This window comes from Sciurus vulgaris (genome assembly GCF_902686455.1).
Source record: "Sciurus vulgaris genome assembly, contig: HiC_scaffold_287_arrow_ctg1, whole genome shotgun sequence".
NCBI lineage: Eukaryota > Metazoa > Chordata > Mammalia > Rodentia > Sciuridae > Sciurus > Sciurus vulgaris.
The window spans coordinates 98,634-116,049 of NW_027632765.1; positions in this window are offsets into that span (position 1 = coordinate 98,634).

Sequence of the window (17,416 nt, forward strand, 5' to 3'; positions counted from 1 at the left end):
CTCTGCCACACACTTCCATCATGATGTTCAGCCTCCCTTTGGGTCCTGAGGAATGGAGCTGGTCTTCTATGGAGCCCTGAGCTCTCAAATAAGCCTTTCCACCTCTATGATTGTGCTCGTCAGATTATGTAGTCACAGCAGCGAAAAGGCTGACTAGAACACATGGGCTAGGTGGTATCATTGAGTGATAATATGGGGAGTGTGAAGGGGCAGGTGATAGAAAAAGGAAGAAGCCTCTGAAGAGAACAAGTCACTAATTTTTCTGTTGACTACCATGCTCTTGGCAGGAGTCTGTTACTTTGTAATCTTTGCTTTGCAATAAACATGCTGCTTGTTTGTTACATTTGTGCCCTGTTCTTCAATTCTCTGCTGAGTGTACCCTCAGTACCAAAGACAGGGCTCCCCTGAGCCCTGGAGTTTGGGGCCAAAATAAATAACACAACAACCCTGTCCCACCACCACCTAGATACAGTAGTTGAATGCAGGCTTTGGAGGCCACAGTCAAGGGAAGTCAAAGGTGCAGGGCCAGTGGGAAGTGTTTTCACATGGGCTCAGAGACAGGATGGGTGGGTCAAACAAAATGTTTATAATCAGTAACCTCTGGCCTAGGGATAATTTATATGTTGAGTAAATGGAAAATAAAAAAGTAACCAATTTTATATAGATGAATTAGAATAAAAAAATGTGTTGAGCTCACTTCAATTTAATAATGTTGGCCCTTGGATGCTTTAGCTTCTAAATTCATTGGTGGTTAATGCAACGGAGTGTCTGGGCTTCCCAGGAAGCTTTCCTTCTCAACGAGAAATTTACATATACTGATTCTCCGCCTGCTCTTCACTAAGTCAGGGTGACTCCAGCAGTAGGATGGGTCAGTGATTGACCTGACCTGCCTCAACCCAATTGTCTTTCTGTTTTCTCTTTCCATTCCTTGAAAAGAAGCCTAAAGATAGAAGATCAGAAAAGTGTTTTCATATAAAAAGAAAATGAAGTGAAGCAAAAGGAAAACAAACATCCATTCATGAAATTATATTTCCCAGGAGTATTCAAGGTGTAACTATGTGACCTAAGTAACGTATATCTCCATATCTAACTTATTTTGGGTAAAGATTTTCTCATAGTAAGGAAGGAGATATGATGACATTGTCAGTATCAATGTGATCCTTCCACATTTCAGTTGGGCCATTGCTGCTAGTCTTTTTTTTTTTTTTATTGTAAACAAATGGGATACATGTTGTTTCTCTGTTTGTACATGGCGTAAAGGCATACCATTTGTGTAATCATAAATTTACATAGAGTAATGTTGTTTGATTCATTCTGTTATTTTTCCCTTCCCCCCACCCCTCCCACCCCTCTTTACACTCTATACAGTACTTCCTTCCTCCATACTTGCCCCCCTCCCTAACCCTAACTCTAACCCTAACACTAACCATTCCCTCCCCCCCATTATGTGTCATCCTCCACTTATTAGCAATATCATTCGTCCTTTGGCTTTTTGAGATTGGCTTATCTCACTTAGCATGATATTCTCCAATTTCATCCATTTGCCTGCAAATGCCATAATTTTATCATTCTTTATGGCTGAGTAATATTCCATTGTATATATATACCACAGTTTCTTTATCCACTCATCAATTGAAGGGCATCTAGGTTGGTTCCACAGTCTGGCTATTGTGAATTGAGCAGCTATGAACATTGATGTGGCTGTGTCTCTGTAGTATGCTGATTTTAAGTCCTTTGGGTATAGGCCAAGGAGTGGGATAGCTGGGTCAAATGGCGGGTCCATTCCAAGTTTTCTAAGGAATCTCCACACTGCTTTTCAGAGTGGCTGCACTAATTTGCAGCCCCACCAGCAATGTATGAGTGTACCTTTCTCCCCACATCCTCGCCAACACCTGTTGTTCCTCGTATTCTTGATAATCGCCACTCTAATTGGGGTGAGATGGAATCTTAGGGTGGTTTTGATTTGCATTTCTCTTATTACTAGAGATGTTGAACATTTTTCCATATGTTTGTTGATTGCTTGTAGATCTTCTTCTGTGAAGTGTCTATTCATTTCCTCAGCCCATTTGTCGACTGGATTATTTGAATTCTTGGAGTAAAGTTTTTTGAGTTCTTTATAGATTCTGGAGATTAGTGCTCTATCTGAAGTATGATTGGCAAAGATATTCTCCCATTCTGTAGGCTCTTTCTTCGCATTGCTGATAGTTTCCTTTGCTGAGAGAAAGCTTTTTAGTTTGAATCTATCCCAGTGGTTGATTCTAGCTTTTATTTCTTGTGCTATGGGAGTCCTGTTAAGGAAGTCTGATCCTAGACAAACAAGGTGAAGATTTGGACCTACTTTTTCTTCTATAATCTGCAGGGTCTCTGGTCTGATTCCAAGGTCCTTAATCCATTTTGAGTTTAGTTTCGTGTATGGTGAGAGATATGGGTTCAGTGTCATTCTGTTGCATATGGATTTCCACTTCTCCCAGCACCATGTGTTGAAGAGGCTATCTTTTCTCTATTGCATATTTTTGGCCCCTTTGTCTAGTATGAGAAAATTGTATTTATTTGGGTTTGTGTCCGTGTCCTCTATTCTGTACCATTGATCTACCTTTCTATTTTGGTACCAATACCATGCCGTTTTTGTTACTATTGCTTTGTAGTAGAGTTGAAGATCTGGTATTGCAATACCCCCTGTTTCACTCTTCCTGCTAAGGATTGCTTTAGCTATTCTGGGTTTCTTATTCTTCCAGATGAATTTCATAATTCCTTGCTCTATTTCTGTAAGGTACATCATTGGGATTTTAATTGGAATTGCATTGAATTTGTATAGCACTTTAGGTAGTATGGCCATTTTGACAATATTAATTCTTCCTATCCAAGAACATGGAAGATCTTTCCATCTTCTAAGGTGTTCTTTAATTTCTTTCTTTAGTGTTGTATAGTTCTCATTGTAGAGGTCTTTCACCTCTTTTGTGAGAGTGATTCCCAAGTATTTTATTTTTTTCGAGGCTATTGTGAATGGGGTAGTTTTCCTAATTTCTCTTTCTGAAGATTCATCACTTATGTATAAACATGCGTTGGATTTATGGGCATTGATATTGTAACCTGCTACTTTACTGAATTCATTTATGAGTTCTAAGAGTTTTCTGGTGGAATTTCCAGGTTCCTCTAAATATATAATCATGTCATCAGCGAACAGGGATAGTTTGAGTTCTTCTTTTCCAATTCGTATCCCTTTAATCTCTTTGGTTTGTCTAATTGCTCTGGCCAGAGTCTCAAGAACGATGTTGAATAGAAGTGGTGAAAGAGGGCATCCCTGCCTTGTTCCAGTTTTTAGGGGGAATGCTTTCAGTTTTTCACCATTTAGAATATTAGCCATGGGCTTAGCATAAATGGCCTTTACAATGTTAAGGAATGTTCCCACTATCCCTATTTTTTCTAGTGTTTTGAGCATGAAGGGGTGCTGTATTTTATCAAATGCTTTTTCTGCATCTATTGAAATAATCATGTGATTCTTGACTTTAAGTCTATTAATGTGGTGAATTACGTTTATTGATTTCCTGATGTTGAACCAACCTTGCATCCCTGGGATGAAACCAACTTGATCATGGTACACTATCTTTTTAATATGTTTTTGTATGCGATTTGCTAAAATTTTGTTGAGAATTTTTGCATTGATGTTCATTAAGGATATTGGTCTGAAATTTTCTTTCCTTGATGGGTCTCTGTCTGGTTTAGGTATCAGGGTGATATTGGCTTCATAGAATGAGTTTGGGAGGGTTCTCTCCTCTTCTATTTTATGGAATACTTTGAGAAGTATTGGAATGAGCTCTTCTCTAAAGGTTTTGTAGAACTTGGCTGAGAACCCATCTGGTCCCGGACTTTTCTTTGTTGGTAGGCTTTTGATGACTTCTTCTATTTCAGTACTTGAAATTGGTCTATTTAAATTGTTTATGTCCTCCTCCTTCAGTTTAGGCAATTCATATGTCTCTAGAAACCTGTTGATGTCTTTGAAATTTTCTATTTTGTTGGAGTATAGATTTTCAAAATAGCTTCTAATTATGTTTTGTATTTCAATCCTGTCTGTTGTGATATTTCCTTGTTCATTCCGAATTTTAGTGATTTGCGTTTTCTCTTGTCTTCTCTTTGTTAGTGTGGCTAAAGGTTTATCAATTTTGTTTATTTTTTTGAAGAACCAACTATTTATTTTGTCAATTTTTTGTATTGTTTCTTTTGTTTCAATTTCATTGATTTCAGCTCTGAGTTTAACTATTTCCTGTCTTCTACTACTTTTGGTGCTGTTCTGTTCTTCTTTTTCTAGGGCTTTGAGCTGTAGTGTTAGGTCGTTTATTTGTTGAGTTTTACTTCTTTTATTAAATGCGCTCCATGAAATAAATTTCCCTGCAAGTACTGCTTTCATAGTGTCCCAGAGATTTTGATATGATGTTTCTTTGTTCTCATTTACCTCTAAGAATTTTTTAATTTCCTTCCTAATATCTTCTGTTATCCATTCATCATATAATAGCATATTGTTTAATCTCCAGATGTTGGAATAGTTTCTGTGTTTTACTCTTTCATTTATTTCTAACTTCAATCCATTATGTTCTGATAGAGTACATGGTAGTGTCTCTATCTTCTTGTATTTGCTAACATTAGCTTTGTGGCATAATATATGGTCTATTTTAGAGAAGGATCCATGTGCTGCTGAGAAGAAAGTGTATTCGCTCTTGGTTGGATGGTATATTCTATAAATGTCCGTTAAGTCTAAATTATTGATTGTGTTATTGAGATCTATGGTTTCTTTGTTCAATTTTTGTCTGGAAGATCTGTCCAGTGGTGAGAGAGGCGTGTTAAAATCACCTAGTATTATTGTGTTATGGTCTATTTGGTTTCTGAAATTGAGAAGGATTTGTTTGACATACATGGATGAGCCACTGTTTGGGGCATAGATGTTTATGATTGTTATATCTTGCTGAATTATGCTTCCTTTAAGCAGTATGAAATGACCTTCTTTATCCCTTCTGACTAACTTTGGCTTGAAGTCCACATTATCGGAAATGAGGATGGATACTCCAGCTTTTTTGCTGAGTCCATGTGCATGGTATGTTTTTCCCCATCCTTTCACCTTTAGTCTATGGGTATCTTTTTCTATGAGGTGAGTCTCTTGCAGGCAACATATTGTTGGATCTTTCTTTTTAATCTAATCTGCCAGTCTATGTCTTTTGATTGATGAATTCAGGCCATTAACATTCAGGGTTATTATAGAGATATGATTTGGTTTCCCGGTCATTTGGTTCATTTTTAAAATTTTATTTATTTATTTGTTTGACACAACTTGTTTCCTCCTTTATTTGACAATTCCTTTAGGATAATTCCTCCCTTTGCTGATTTGCTTCTTTGTTTTTCATCTCTTCCTCATGGAATATTTTGCTGAGAATGTTCTGTAATGCTGGCTTTCTTTTTGTAAATTCTTTTAGCTTTTGTTTATCATGGAAGGATTTTATTTCATCGTCAAATTTGAAGGTAAGTTTTGCTGGGTATAAGATTCTTGGTTGGCATCCATTTTCTTTCAGGGCTTGAAAAATGTTGTTCCAGGCCCTTCTAGGTTTTAGGGTCTGGATTAAAAAGTCTGCTGATATGCGTATTGGTTTGCCCCTGAATGTAATTTGGTTCTTTTCTCTCACAGCCTTTAAAATTCTGTCTTTATTTTGTATGTTCGGTATTTTCATTATAATGTGCCTTGGTGTGGGTCTGTTGTAATTTTGTGTATTTGGAGTCCTATAAGCCTCTTGAACTTGATTTTCCATTTCATTCTTCAGATTCGGGAAATTTTCTGATATTATTTCATTGAATAGGTTGTTCATTCCTTTGGCTTGTTTCACTAGGCCTTCCTCAATCCCAATAATTCTTAAATTTGGCCTTTTCATGATATCCCATAGTTCTTGTAGATTCTGTTCATGATTTCTTACCATCTTCTCTGTTTGTTCAACTTTGTTTTCAAGGTTAAATATTTTGTCTTCAATGTCTGAGGTTCTGTCTTCCAGGTGTTCTATCCTATTGGATATGCTTTCTATGGAGTTCTTAATTTGGTTTATTGTTTCCTTCATGTCAAGGATTTCTGTTTGGTTTTTTTTCAATATCTCTAACTCTTTATTGAAATGATCTTTTGCTTCCTGTATTTGCTCTTTTAACTGTCGATTGGTGTGATCAATCAATGCTTGCATTTGCTCTTTCATCTCATCGTTCAGTGCATGCATTTGCTCTTTCATCTCATCGTTTGCTTCTCTGATCATTTTAATTATGTACATTATGAACTCCTTTTCTATCATTTCTTCTGCCATGCTGTCACTGGGTTTTATTGATGTAACATCTAGATTGGTTTACAGCATTTTCTTTCCTTGTTTTCTCATATTGTTCAGGTATCAGAGGACCGCTGAGATATTGCAGATTTCCTCTATTGACTTACAATGTCCCTGAAGATTTCTATATATATCCCCGCTTAGCCTTCAGTAGGCTGAAGTCTTGGAGGAAGTTGATAATGCGGCGCTCCACAAGGAAGCTGCCTCTCTAGGAGTGGTGGCCTTCAGGTGGGGTATAATCCCTGCTAGTGGGCAGAGGTGCCTCCACTTGTTGACCAATGGTCATCCAAAGGGGACCTAGGCTGTGGGCTGAGGCAAGGCCTGTTTGAACCTGAGTCTCTGGTTTTACTGTCCTTGTGGGGAAACCTCACCCAGCAGGGAAGACTCACCCGGTGGGGAGGTCTCGCTGGTCAGTTCCCTCCTAGATGTCCCCTCAATTTACAGCTACCGCCTGGGCTGGGCTGCCTTCCTCTGCAAAGTTCCCAGGGGCCCGGCCCTACCTCCTGGGCCTGGGAGCCTCACCCTTTGCAGATGACTCTCCTTAGGCTGCCCTTCCTCAGAGAATCTGACCGCAGTCCTGGAACCTTCGCTCCGCCCTAAGCCTGTCTCTGTGCGGCTCTTCCACCAAGAAGCCTCCTAGATCCTGGGACCCTGCTCTGCACCTAATCGCCTGGCTATGCGGCCCCTCCTGTGAGCAGCCACCTGGGGCCCTGTACAAACGCTCTGAATCCCAGAGACCCGCCACACGCCTCTTCCTCCAGACAGCCACCCAGTATTCCGGTGGGGTCACTAGGAGTCCAAGAAACTCACTGCGTGCCTCCACCTCCACCAACCACCCGTAGCCCTGGGTAATCAATCACTCCGAGTCGAAGTGACCCTCCCCGTTCCTCCTCCTTCTCCAGATAACCCCCGGGGTGTTCAGGAGCGGTCGCTCTGAGTGGCTCTGAGTCCACGTGACCCGCAGCATGGGTCCTCTGGGCAACCGCCCGGAGCTCTGGTGCGGCCACTCAAGACCAAGCGTCCCACCACGCCTCTCCTCCAGGCAGCCCCCCTGTGTTCAGGAGCTGTCACTTTAAGTCCAAACAACTCACCACTCGCCTTCTCCTCTGAGCAGCCACCTGGAGCGCTAATGCAGTCACTGCGAGTCCAAAGGACCTGCCGCGCTCCTCCTCCTCCTCCTCCTACTCCTCTGGGCAGGCCCCGGGGTTCAGAAGTGGTCTGAGTACAAACAGCTCACCACGCAGCCCCTTCTCTGGCAACCGCCTGTAGCTCTGGTTTAGTCACCCTGAATCCAAGCGGCCACGCTCCTCTTCCTCCTCCTCATCCTCAGGGCAGGCCCCGGTGTTCAGAAGCATCATTCTGAGTCCAAACAGCTCGCCGTGCGGCTTCTCCTCTGGCAACCGCCTGTAGCTCTGGTCCAGTCACTCCAAATCCAAGCGGCCACACTCCTCCTCCTCCTCCTCAGGGCAGGCCCCGGTGTCCTGAGTCCACACAGCTCTCCTCGCCACTCTTCCCCTGGGCAGCCGCCGGATCCCCAGTGGTTGCTCCGAGTCCCAGCGCTGTGCCGAGCGGCCTCCTTTACGGCACTCCCAGCTGTCCGAGTTCACTGCTCCAGTGGGGGGAGGGGCGTCTCGCCGGCAGTTCTACTTCACAAAGTTTCCTGCATTTCGGGACCACCGTCCCATCCGGGATGCCTCCCCAGGGGGTGAGAGTCACCCGGCTGCTTTGAGTTGGTCCCAAGCGTCTCAATATCTCCTCTTTTGAATGCTGAGTCCTGGAGCAACATGAAATGCAGCCACCCTCTAGGCTGCCATCTTGAAACCTCCTGCTGCTAGTCTTAATATAGAAACAGAATGCTCAACAAGGAATGTCAGTTACCTCATACAGGAGACAGAGAACTAGTGTGTAAAAGGAAACTAACAAAATTATACAAGGCTATGCTCCCTGTGCCAAAGTCCCAGCCTTTGGATAAGAATCCACTGAGCCAGGGCTGACACATATAAACACTGCTTCATGCTGCCATCCCTGGTGTCTTGTGTCTCTGTCCAAATATCCTACAACAATTTCAGTTGGGCTGATACCCCTCACTGTCCTGAAACACACCATTTGTTTGAACTGCAAATCAGCAGCCACACAAACCCTAACCTAATTATTACAAGCTTCCAGGAACCAGTCCTTGACACCATGGTGTACTAATGATTTCTTCAACAGGTATGGGGACTGAATTCAGATCCTTCCTGAGTGCATGGTGCTGGTCTGTCTCTGCCCAAGGGTTTTGCATGAGCCTTGCACATATTTCTTGCCCAATAGACTTGGACTCCCTTTTAGGGTCAGCTCCCGGCTCCCAAGCCTCACAGCTTCCAAGACATTGCATCATACATTTTTGGACAGTGAGGGTGGATTGATTCACCCCTCACAGGACAGTCCTCAGTTCTGGGCAGAGGCATCCTCTTGCCAGGGCCTGCAGGAGGGGAACAGGGCTAGTGAAGCATGGCAATGTGAGGGGGGTTGACCAGATCAAGCTTCCTCCTTCCTGAGACCCCATTCAGGCCCCACATCTCCAGCCCCATGTGGACTGGCCACAGTGTGGATTCTTTGCAGTGTTCACAATGTGCACTTCACGCTCTGCAAGTCTGGCACCTCTTCCCAGGTCTGGCTGGTGCCCACATGTGGAAAGGATGGGCACCATGGGAGGATCCAGGCAGGAGCCCTGGGTGGAGTGTAGGGAGCAGGCCTGGCTGGAGCCCTGGAAGGGCACCTGTGGTGCAGAAAGTAGAACCTTCCTGAGTACAGATGTTGCGCTGCAGCTTGGGGAACTTCACCAAGAAATAGAGAGGCACTGGACAGTGCTGCTGCAGTCAGGGAGCCCAGCAACCCACTGGACTCTGGTCTCCCTTCGCCCAACACCCACACAGTGCATGGTCCAAGAAAACTTTCCTTTCCAATTTTAAGGGTCTCATCCAACCTGCACCGAGCTCTGTCCTCCCACATAGCTGCTGGTACTGTGCAGGAGGAAACTGGGATCCTGAAAGGTCTCTGCCCCTCTCTTGAAGCTCTGGAGTCCTTTTAGTTGAGGGGCAGACAAGTCATGCTGTGAATCAAAGGACACTTGGGTTCCAGCAGGGGAGAAAAAGAGCAAGCCAGATCCATAGCCAAGGAGCACAGGCAGGCTGAGGTCCCTGCCTCTGAAAAGGCATGTCCACAACCTCACTTTCAGGAGAGTGTTCTGTGGAATTGAGTTAGGTGGCAGTAAGATGTTCTGTCTGAAAATCCATTGCCAGTAAGCTGCCCCAGTCCCCAGGTGGGGAGCTCCTTCTTTAGTAAGGGTGCTCTGCAGTAAGAGCATTGGTCCAGAAAACATGTCTATCATTCTAGGGGGTCTGGTGTTGGCAGAAGCTGTTTCTCTGCTATGAAAAGGGTGTATGCATGTGAAGTCAGGTGGACCCCATCTGGAAGCCCAGGACAACTGATGAACTAGAGGTCACACTAGATGTGAGAGGAAAGTTCTTGGTGAGGAGAAGGAATGAGAAGAAACATGATGACTGGCTGGGGTGGGCCTGTGGATGAGTGCAGAGTAGAGGGGAGGCTCAGGCCCAGGTAGATTATTGCAGACAACACTGAGCACAGTGCTTTGCACACAGCCCCTGTGGCTAAGGATGCAACCAATGGGGTGTTAAGAAGGAAAATCTATGTAATGTAGGTCTCCTCTCTCAGGTAAGCTCTTACTGTCCTACTGTGCAGGTGTATGGGGCTATGGCTCTGTGCTCTGCGCTCTATACTCTGGGCTCTGGGCTTTGTGAAATGAGGTCTGGTATCTGGTCACTGTGTTCTGTGCTCTGTGCTCTGCTCTGTGCTCTGTCTCTGTTCTGGCTCTGTCTCTGAGCTCAGGGATCTGGGCTCTGTGTTCTCTCTCTGTACTCTGGGTCTGAGCTCTGGGCTCTGTGTTCTGTGCTCCGTTCTCTGTGCAATGTGCTCTGTCCAGTGTGCTTTGTAGTCTGTTCTCTGTGCTCTGTGCTCTGCAATCAGTTCTCTGGGATTTGTGCTCTGGGCTATGACTATGGGCTCTGTCTCAATATTCTTGTCTGGGCTCTGTGCTCTTTCTCTGTACTCTGGGTCTTGGCTCAGTGCTCTGTGTTCTGTGCTCTGTGCACACTTTCTGTACTCTGGGTCTGTCTCTGAGCTCTGGGCTCTGGGCTCTGCATTGTGTTGGTACTCTTGGAATGAGCTCTGTGCTCTGCGCTCTGTGCTCCAGTTTCTGGTCACTGTGCTCTCTACTTTGTACTCTGTTCTCTGGCTGTGTGCACTGTGCTCTGGCTAAGTAATCTGTGTGCTGTTCACTTGGCTCTGTACTCTGCACTCTGGGCCCTGGCTCTGTGCTTGGGCTCTGTGCTCTCTCTCTATCTCTGCACTCTATGCTCCGGGCTCTGGGACTGGGCTCTGGCTCTGTTCTCTGCATTCCTGATTCAGGCTCTGGCCTCTGTGATCTGAGCTCTGGTCTCTGGTCACTGTGCTCTCTCTCTGTACTCTGTCTATTTCTCTGAGCCCTGGCCTCTAGGTTTGTGTTCTGTGTCGGTACTCTGGGTCTGAGCACTGGACTCTGGCTCTGGGCCCTGTCTCTGTGCCCTGCGCTCTGTGCTCTGTGCTCTACTCTGCACTATGTGCTCTGGCTCTGTTCTCTTTGCTCTGGGTACTGGGTTCTGGCTCTGTGTCTGTGCTTGGTGCTCTGCACATGCACTCTGGACTCTGACTCTGGGCTCTGTCTCTGTTCCCTGTGCTCTGTGCTCTGTGCTCTGGGCTCTGGGCTCTGTCTCTGTGTCTGTGCTCTGTGATCTGCACTCTGTGCTGTGGACTCAGGATTTGTGCTCTCTGCTTTGTCCTCTGGACTCTTTGCTCTGGGCTCTGGCTCCGAGCTCTGTCTCTGAATGCTGGGACTTGGCTCTGTGCTTTGTGCTCTGTGCTCTTGGCTCTGGACTGTGGCTCTGCACTCTGGCTCTGTGCTCTGTGCTCTGTTTCTGGGCTCCTGCTCTGTTCTCTGGGCTCTGATCTGTGCTCTGGGCTCTTGCTCTGGGCTCTGTGATTTCCACTCTTGCTCTGTGCTCTGTCTCTTACTCTGTGTCCTGGCACTATGGTTTTTGCTCTGCATGCTGTGCTCAGGGCTCTGTGCTTTATATTCTTTGCTCCAAACACTGCACTCTGGGCTCTGACTCTGGGCCCTTGCACCATGCTCTGTGCTTTGTCCTTTGGCTCTGTGCTCTGTGCTCTGTGCTCTGTGTTCTGGGCTCTATCTCTGGACTTTGTCTCTAAACTCTTGTTCTTATGTCGTGCTTTGTGCTGTCTCTTCTATATCATTCTCTGTGCTCTGTGCTCTGCACTGTATCCTGAGCTCTGGCTCTGTGTCTGTGCTTTGTGCTCTGCACTCTGTGCTCTATTCTCTGGTTCTGGGCTCTGTCTCTGTGCCCTGTGCTCTGTGCTCTTGCTCTGGGCTCTGTTCTCTGGGCTCTGGCTCTGGGCTCTCTGTCTCTGTACTCTGGGTATGGACTCTGTTCTCTCTCCCTGTACTCTGGGTCTTGGCTCCATGCTCTATGATCTGTGCTCTGTTCTCAGTACTCTGTGCTCTGTGTTCTGTGCTCTGCACTCTGTGATCTGGGCTCTGGCTCTAAGCTCTGGGTTCTGGGTCTTTGTTCTGTTTCTGTAGTTGGCTCTGTGCTCTGTTCTCTGCTCTCTTTTCTCTGCTCTCTGTGCTCTGTGCTCTGATCTCCTTGCTCTGCACTTTGGCCTTTTGGGTTTCACTCTGTGCTCTGTCTGTGCACCCAGGCTCTGCTTTGAGCTCTCGGCTCTGGTCTCTGTGTTCTCTCTCTGTGCACTGGCTCTGTGCTCTGTGCTCTGTGCTCTGAGCTCTGGGCTCTGGGCTCTGACTCTGTGCCCTCTGCTGTGTGCCCTCTGCTGTGTGCTCTGTGCTCTTTGCTCTGTGCACTGTGCTCTGGGCTCTGGCTCTGTATTCTGGGTATTGCCTCTGTGCTTTGTGCTGTCTCTTCTATATCTGTCTCTGTGCTCTGCGCTCTACACTCTGTGTCCTGGGTTCTGACTCTGGGTTCCTGCTCTGCACTCTGTGCTTTCTGCTCTGTGCTCTGTGCTCTGGGCTCTGGCTCTTTTCTCTGTGCTCTGTGCTCTGTGCTCTAGCTCTGTGTCTGTGCTTTATGCTCTGCACTCTGCACTCTGTGGTCTGGGCTCTGACTCTGTTCTCTCTATGCTCTGTGCTCTGTGCTCTGTGCTATGTGTTCTGCTCCCTGTGCTCTGCGTTCTGTGCTCTGGGCTCCGTGCTCTGTATTCGGTGCTTTGGGATCTGTGCTCTTGGCTCTGCGTTTTGTGCTCTGGTTATGTGATCTGGCTCTGTGCTCCCCACTGAGCACTCTGGATTCTGGATCAGTGCTCTAGCTCTCTGCTCAGTGCTCTGTCCTCTTTGTTCTGTTCTCTTGTCTATGGACCAGTGCTCTGCCTCTGTGCTCTGCACTCTGCACTCTGCACTCTGTGCTGTGTGATCTGGGTTCTGGCCCTGTGCTCTGTGCTCTGGGCTCTGGATCTGGGCTCCATGCTCTGGTCTCTGAGCTCTGCACTCTGTGCTCTGGCCTCTGGCTCTGGGCTCCATGCTCTGGTCTCTGAGCTCTGCACTCTGTGCTCTGGCCTCTGGCTCTGGGCTATGGCTATGTGCTCTCCACACTATGCTTGTGGCTCTGGATTCTGTGATCTGAGCTCTGGTCACTGGTCACTGTGCTGTGTGTTCTGTGCTCTCTCTCTGTACTCTGGCCCTGTGTTCTGTGCTCTGTGCTCTGGGCTCTGGCACTATGTCTCTATTTTGTTCTCTGCATCTTGCACTGTAGGATCTGACTCTGGGCTCTGGTTCTGGGCTCTGTCTCTGTACTCTGGGTCTGGGCATTGTGCTCTCTCTCTGTACTCTGGGTCTTCCTTCGTCATCTGTGCTTTGTACACTGCTGTCTATGATGTGTGCTCTGTGCTCTGTGCTCTGGAATCTGGCCTGGGCTCTGGGCTCTGGGCTCTGGTTTGTGCTCTGTGCTCTCATCTATGTGCTCTTTACTCTGTGCTCTGTGCTCTGTACTGTGGGCTCTTGGCTCTTTCCTTTGGCTCTACGTTCTGTGCTCTAGGCTTTGGGCTCTGGGCTCTGGATCAGGGCACTGTCTCTGACTCTGGGTCTGGGCTCAGAGCTCTGTGCACTGTGCTCTGGCTCTGTGCTTTGTGTCTGGCTCTGTGCTCTGGGCCCTGGCTCTGAGCTCTGTCTCTGTGCTCTGTACTCTCTGCCATACAATCTGTGCTCTGGTCTTTGTCTCTGGGCTCTGGCTGTGTGCTCTGCACTCTGTGCTCTGTGCTCTATGCTCTATGCTCTGTGCTATGTACTCTGTGGATGGTCTCTGGTCTCGGGATTCTGGGCTCTGGCTCTGTACGATGTGCTCTCTCCTCTGTGCTCTCTGGTCTAGCTCTATATTCAGTGCTCTGCATGCTGCACTCTGGGATCTGGTTCTGATGTCTGTCTCTGTTCTCTGTGCTCTGTGCTTGAGCTCTGGGATGTGGACTCTGTGTTCTGTCTCTCTAATCTGGATCTATACTCTGAGCTATGTGCTGTGTTCTCTGGTCTCTGTGCTCTCTGCTCTGTGCACTAGGACCTGGACTCTGTGCTCTGTGCTATGTTATGTGGTCTCTTAGTTCTGTGCTCTGTACTCTGTCTCTGAGCTCTGGTCTCTGGGCTCTGTGCTCTGTGCCCTGAGATCTGCACTCAGATTTCTGCACGCTGGGTCTGGGCTCATGCACTTTTTTCTGTGCTCTGTGCTCTGGGCTCTGACTATGTGTCTGTAATCTGTGCTCTGGGATCTGTGATCTGGGCTCTGGCTCTGGGAATTGTCTCTGACTCTGTGTCTGGACTCTGTGCTTTGTGCACTGTGCTCTGGCTCTGTGCTCTGTGCTTCTTGCTCTGCACTCTGCATTCTGAGCTCTGGCTCTAGACTCCTGCTCTGAGCACAGAGCACAGAGCACAGAGATCACAGCACAGAGCCCAGAGTGCAGACATCAGAGCAGAGAGCACAGAGCCCAGAGCACACAGCCCAGAGTACAGAGCCCAGTGACCAGAGCCCAAAGCACAGAGTATAGAGCCCAGAGTATAGAGTATAGAGCCCAGAGACAGAGGCCAGGGCAGAGAGCACAGAGCACCAGGTAGGAGCAGCAAGCACAGAGCCCAGAGCCCAGAGTTCAGAGAAGAGAGCCAGAATACTGAGTGCAGAGCACAGAGCACAGAGACAGAGACCAGAGCCAGAGTCCAGAGTGCAGAATGAAGAGCACAGAGTACATATCCAAGAGCACAGAGCACAGAGTCAAGAGCAAGAGCACAGAGCACAGAGAACAGAGCATAGAGCACAGATTCCAGTAAACAGAGTGCAAACTATAGAGCCAAGACCCAGAGTATAGAGACAGAGCCCAGAACCAGAGCCCAGAGCACAAAGCCCATAGAAGAGAGTGTAGAGCACAGATGACAGAGTACAGAACCAAAGCAGAGACCACAGGGCACAGAGCACAGGGAATAGTTCAGGAGCACTAAGCACAGAGCACAGAGAACATAGCCAGTGTAGTGAGAACTGAGCAAAGAGCACAATGCACAGAGCCAGAGCCTAATGCACAGAGCACAGGGCACAGAGCACAGAGCTCAGAGCACAGAGCATAGAGCACAGAGCACAGAGCCACAGCCCAGTGCCCAGGGCAAATAGCCAAAGTCCAGAGTTTTGAGCACAGCGTGGAGTACAGTGAACCAGAGCCCAGAGTGCAGAGTACAGAGCACAAGGCCAGTGTACTGAGCACAGAGCACAGAACAAAGTGAACGGAGCCACAGCCCAGAGCCAGAGCCCATAGCATGGAGTGTACAGCACAGAGCCAAGTGCACAGAGCCCAGAGCACAGAGCACAGAGCAGGTGCACAGAGGACAAAGCACAGAGAACAAAGCACAGAGCAAAGGCCAAGAATAAAGAGACAGAGCCCAGAACCAGAACCCAGAGCACAAAGCCAGAGAACATGGTTTAGAGCACAGATCACAGAGGAGAGAGCCATAAACAGAGTGGAGGGCACAGAGCCAGAGCCCAGAGCCAGAGCCCACAGTGCAGACTGCAGAGCACAGAGCCAGAGCCAAAAGTGCAGAGCACAGAGCACAGAGCCAGAGTACTGAGCAGAGAGCACACAGCACAGAGCACAGAGACAGAGCCCAGAGCACAGAAAGCAGAGCACAGACAGTTCCCAGAGCAGAGAATACAGAGCACAAGCTAGAGCCTAGACTACAGAGCTCAGAGCACAGAGCACAGAGCCAGAGATCAGAGCACATAGCACAGAGAAAAGAGACAGAGTACTGAGCAAAGAGCACAGATCACAGAGCAGAAAGACAGAGTGCAGATCCTGAGCACAGAGCACAGAGCACAGTGCCAAGATCAGAGAATACAGAGCACAGAGCCAGAGCCCAAACCCAGAGCCCAGTACACAGAGCACAGAGCACAGAGCCAGAACCCAGAGCCAGAACCCAGAGCCCAAAGCACAGAAAGCAGAGAACAGACTACAGTTCCCAGAGCAGAGAATACAGAGCACAAGCTAGATCCTAGAGTACAGAGCACAGAGCACAGATACAGAGCACAGAGCCAGAGCCCAGAGCTCAGACTGCAGAGCCTACAACTGGAGCCCAGAGCATAGAAAGCAGAGCACAGTGCCAAGATCAGAGAATACAGAGCACAGAGCCAGAGACCAAACCCAGAGCCCAGTACACAGAGCACAGAGCACAGAGCCAGAGCCCAAACCCAGAGCCCAGGACACAGAGCACAGAGCACAGAGCCATAGCCTAGAGTCCAGAGCACAGAGAACAGAGCCTGAATACTGAGTGCAAAGCACAGGGCACAGAGCACAGAGAATGAGCCCAGAGCTAGATCCCCAAGTGCAGAGCCCAGGGCACAGAGCACAGAGCACAGAGCAGGAACACAGAGGACAAAGCACAGAGTACAAAGCAAAGAAAAAGACCAAGAATAAAGATACAGAGCCCAGACCAGAGCCCAGACCAGAGCCCAGAACACAAAGCACAGAGAACCTGCTCTAGAGGACAGATGACAGAGAACAGGGCCAAAGACAGAGCAGAGGGCACAGAGCACAAAGCACTGAGACAGAGCTCAGAGCCAGTGCCCAGAGTGCAGACTGCAGAGCACAGAGCCAGAGCACAGAGCACAGAGAACAGAGCCAGAGTACTGAGCAGAGAGCACAGAGCACAGAGACAGAGCCCAGAGTCAGAGCCCAGAGTCAGAGCCCAAGCCAAGAGCACAGAGAGCAGAGCTCAGAGCACAGTGCCCAGAGCAGAGAATACAGAGCACAGAGCTAGAACCCAGAGTCCAGAGCACAGAGCACAGGGCCAGAGACCAGAGTACAGAGTCCAGAGCACAGAGCACAGAGCACAGTGCCCAGAGTAGAGAATACAGAGAACAGAGCCAGAACCCAGAACCTAGAACCCAGTGCACAGATCACAGAGCACAGAGCCAAAGCACAGAGCACAGGGCACAGAGGAAAGAGCAAAGAGCCAGAGCCCAGAGTTGGAGTTCAGAGCCAGAGCCCAGAATGCAAATTGCAGAGCAGAGTCAGAGCCCAGAGCACAGAGAACGGAGCCTGAGAACTGAGTGCAGAGCACAGGGCACAGTGCACAGAGACAGAGCGCAGAGCTAGAACCCTGAGGGGAGAGCCAAGCGAACAGAGTACAGAGCACAGAGCACAGAGAACAGAGCAGGAGCACAGAGTACATAGCACAGAGCACAAAGCACAGAACAAACACCACGAATAAAGAGACAGAGCCCAGAAAAAGAGCCCAGAGCACAAAGCACAGAGAACATGGTGTAGAGCATATATCACAGAGGACAGAGCCAAAGACAGAACAGAGGGCACAGAGCATGGAGCACAGAGAACAGAGAGAGTACTGAGCAGAGAGCACAGAGCACAGAACACAGAAACAGAGCCCAGAGCCAGAGCCAAGAATCCAGAGCACAGAAAGCACAGCA